We start from the raw sequence: 4,691 nt of genomic DNA on the forward strand, positions 1-4,691 counted from the left end.
GACAGCCTCATCGTTTTAACCAGTGATGCAATGCCTTGAACTTTAGTTATGGGGCTGAAGGGCATTTCAAATGAAAAGCCTTATTTTAAATCTGACTGTGCAGTCTCAGTCTACATTAACAATAAAAGACCAGTGGTCTAAATTTAGGACAATTCAACAAATATGAGTCAGCATCAGGAAAGAGAGAGATACGAGTTTGTTGTTTATTAGGACCATAATCAAGTGTTAGTAGCTTTTGATCCTATTGACTTAAAACCTTTTTTCGGTCTCCACGGACATTCAAATTCTAAAATTACATTTGACAATTCCATCTTAAGGAAAGTTGGCCATATCTTGTGTATTAAAAATACAAGCATCCCAAAGATGAAGATAAACTAAACGTGAAAAGTTCAGAAACTGGCGTGTTCGTTTCTGAGGCCTCGCAACAGGACAGAATGGAGTGAGTTGGAGACAGACCAAAGGAAAATGAGATGACTGACAGTAAAGTCAGTGACATTGCTCTTTTCCACCAGATGCATCACTTCAAAAGCATGCTCATATGATATATCCTAGTTCTATACAATATGATGTATGCCTTTAACAGTTACATCTATGATGGCAACCCTGAGTCCTCAAAGGATTGAGTGATGCAACAGGTGTACATAAAAGAATAAATACACAAAAAGGTTGTTGAAATAGCTGATCTTGCGAATGAGGAGTCTCTCTTTGACTAAGCGGTGAACCCAGTGAACAGGCTTTCCCTGTCTGACCTGTACCATATGCAATAATGTACATCTTTAAAGCCCATTCAAAACATGATAAATCACGGCGTCCACACTTGTCCATGTATGGTGGAGCATGTCTTGGGAAGGGGTGGTTGGGGAGCGCAGAGAGTTAACCACGGCCAGACAAAGTGCAGTGACATATCGTCTGTCAGAGGAATGGTCAGGGGCCACATCTGGGTCCCATCCTCCTCTCCACTAACAGAGACCCAAAGTGAACAGGTGTGCATTTGCGACCGTGGCTCTATAACCTCGAGCCTAACCGTGGCCTCTTGAGTTTTGTGTGCGTGTTCAGCTTACGAAGTGAAGTTCATTAACACTGTGTCAGAATGGCCCCTTGTGAAAGAGATACGCGTCATCTAATGCGAGGAGGGCTAGGATGAGGCTAACATTTTGAGAAGCTGCCAAGCGTTGGCGCTAGGTAGACAGCAGACATTGACGAACTCAACAAAAAACACTTATCAGAAAATAACAGTCTTAGCAGTTTTTTTTGAGAACTGTTCAGTGGCGGGTCCTTGCTCAGTAGAGGAAGTCGTTTGCCGAGTAATAACCAAACCTTTTCGTTGTCCCGCCAACCATATTCAATTTCTGGGGATTTCGGAGAGCAGTTAAGAAAAAAAGTCTAATGCTCTACTCCGTTCTTTAACCAAGTTAATGAATGAGTCGCTGGGAATCTGGACCAAAGGGCGCTGCGCTGCAGAGCACATTCATCTGCGCTCTCCCAGGATAACACAACCATAACAAACACTTCCTGTTTATATCTGCAGATCCTTAGAACACTCTGTGCCGAGCCACTGTTCATCACTGCAGTGATTGTCACCTTGGCTCTGCGCGAGGGGTTGAACTGCAAGTTCAATACAAACAAGACCGGTTTTAAAGAGAGACACAGCAACGAAGGCCAACACATGAATCTTTTCACACCGTGGAAACCTCGAGCCTTGGAGAACCCTACTAGAGGAATATCTAAATCTCCGTCCCTAGCTTTGAAGTGGCGCTTTAAATGTGCAACTCACTGCCCAACAAACAAAGAAAAAGGAAGGAACACTTGGTCGAAATACCCCACGTGAACAGTTCCAGTCCAAAAAAGGTGACCTTTGAATTAATGGCCATCACACTACGCCAACAAGCGCAGCCGCCTTGCACTCCCATCACAACCGAGAGACGGGGACAACTGGCCCCCCCGTCCGACCAGCAGTCCTGCGTGAGGTTTTGCTCATGCAGGCTTTCCAGCTGATTTACTCTGCCATCAAATAGAGGCAGCCCCCCCTCCCTCTCTTCTTTCTCTACATCCTGTTCCCCAGCTAGTAAAGTCTATAGTTGACATGCTTCCAAGATGGGGGGTGACCGCTCAGACTTTAGAGGCATGGAAGATGTGGAGGTAGTTGTCGTCGTCGTGGTGTATTGGGTCGGGATGGGCCCAATACCACATCCCTGTCCAGCCGGTTTGAGAGAAACAGTTCTGAGATGAGGAGTCCTCGAGTCGAGACACATAGTTGATGATGGGTTTTTGGTCAGCATTATCCTTCTTTGTCAGTCAGTCAGTCAGTCAGTCAGTCAGTCAGTCAGTCAGTCAGTCAGTCAGTCACTCTCTCTCTCTCTCTGGAGGATATCAGATGAAAGATAATATCCAGTACACAAAATAAGGGACTGATTTACTGCCAAATCAGTACTGCCAAAAAAACAACAACAACAACAACAACCTTTAACAATCTGCCATTAAATCATTTAATCTCTTACTAACAACGTTCATTAGCAAGATTAAAAAAGGAATCTCAAAAGGAAATAAGAAAAAAAACTTTAATAGGTTGGCTAAGGATGTTGGGGAAAATTGAAGACGGGCCCTTTCACAAGAGAGTCAAATGCCCTGGTCCCTAGACTAGGAGCAATGGAGCGAGAGAGAGGGAGCGAAAGCGAGGGAGAAACGGGGACTAAATAAAGCCCATAGAGAAGGTGTGGAGTGTTGGTTAGGGGGATTACAGTGAGGGATATATATTACCCCTGAGTGGGGTGAACAGGGGTGTTGATTAAAGCCAGCTGCGCCTCCACGCTCTCTTGGAGGGCCAGACATTTGCCGCGCGCCACGTGGTACAAGGCCTCAACATAGGTAAAAAGAAAACAGACAAACCTTTGAGTACACAGATGACACACCAATGATGAACCCACACCTTGAAACAAAACCACCGCAAATACACACATGCACATTTGACCCCAAACATCCAGACTCTCCCAAAATATAACTTAACATTAAGAGACATCGGTGAACATGTTAAAGCACTCCTCAGAACGACAACCATTAACACTGCGAAGGAAATGACGAGCTGTGCATTTACATGGAGATCTACACGAGTGCACAAAGAAAAATGATTGCAAGAGGTGGGAGAATTTGAGGCCAACCAAAAGGACCCTCCATATATATAGCGACCTTTAAAACTGAATGAATAAGGTCTGCATCGCAGCATTTTAAGTCGCTGAAAACCATGGAAATCTCTTCCGATGTCAAACAGACTACATTTTACATCTGTGGAAATATTGCATTATACATATAATATAATGGATAATATAACAGCATTAAAAAACAAGCAAAACAAGTTTTGGAACACACCAATGCCCAATGACCCGTTATCGCGGAAGAAATATCAGCGCCTTGAAATCATGGAAGTAGGTTAATGGCTTCTGTGCCGGCTGCCTGCAATCAAAACACATTGTTCCCATTATATGCCATTGAAGTTAAATGTCAGGTCGATTGTTGTGCTTTTCGATTTTCTGTCACACTGTGTGCTGCAGAGAAAGATGTGGGTCAGCAGTCTAGCCCCACCACTACCACCTCCATCCTCTCTGCACTTCTCCGTTTCCTTTATAGAACAATTAGTCTGCCACTTTTTCCCCTCATAACACTATAGGCGATGCAGTTATTGTACCATTCATTGTTATGCCTACAATGGTCAAGAAGGAACCACAACCCTCCCCCCTCCCCCCCCCCCCCCCCTCCCCCACCCCCCCCCCCCCCGCACACACACACACACACTCCTGACCTCTTTAGCGCAGAAGTCGACCCGGACAAAACTCAATGACCCTTCAACATCTTTCTCCCTCTATTTCTCACACCATGCAGGCTTTACTAGACAGCTGGAACAAAATATGCAAAACCTTCCATAATTATAGTCATTGATTTTGAATATAAAATAGGATAAGAGCATGTTGAGAAACTGATTGATCATAGGGGGGGGGGGGGGGTCTATTGATGATGAAAATAGGGACGGATATAACAAAGCTGTACACAGTCAGTGCGGTTTTAGAGAGCGGACTGACAAACTGCAGCCCAAAATAGACTGCCACACTCTAATATACTGTGATGCACCTGCCATGTTTTCCTAACTTGATTGTGAGGATTGTTAACAAGAGGGAAGTGTATATCAAGGGAGGAGAAGAGAGAGCTGTAGATAATGTAGTCCACAGCTTTGAGTGGTAGGCCGCAGACGAGACTGACATCTGCTTATAAGCCGAGTTTGGCTTTACAATGAGAGATGACCAAAGACACACCCATACACAAACATAAATCTATGCAAAGAAAACAAGTTAAATATCACACTGCTCCCTACACAAACACAGCTCTCCCAGCAGGACTTCCTCCAACCATTCTGCATCCCATGATTGGCTCTTCCTTTTCCTCATCGCGTAGATGGAATGCAAGGAAAGGCTTTTCCCTAGGATTTATTTTTAGTCTGAACCCCACCATCTTATCCAAAGTAACTTACAGTAAAACACAGACACAGGCAATTAGGTAGCGGGTAAGGGTTAGGCATTTCCTCATGGATGGCTCCAGGTAGGCTGTGAACAGCAGGCTGTTGGTAAATACCTCATAGCCCCTTGTATAATCTTCGGATACAATTGTTTTTTTATAGGCTGGTGACAGATTCTCTTCGGTGCGTA

This window comes from Gadus chalcogrammus, chromosome 5 (assembly GCF_026213295.1).
Source record: "Gadus chalcogrammus isolate NIFS_2021 chromosome 5, NIFS_Gcha_1.0, whole genome shotgun sequence".
NCBI lineage: Eukaryota > Metazoa > Chordata > Actinopteri > Gadiformes > Gadidae > Gadus > Gadus chalcogrammus.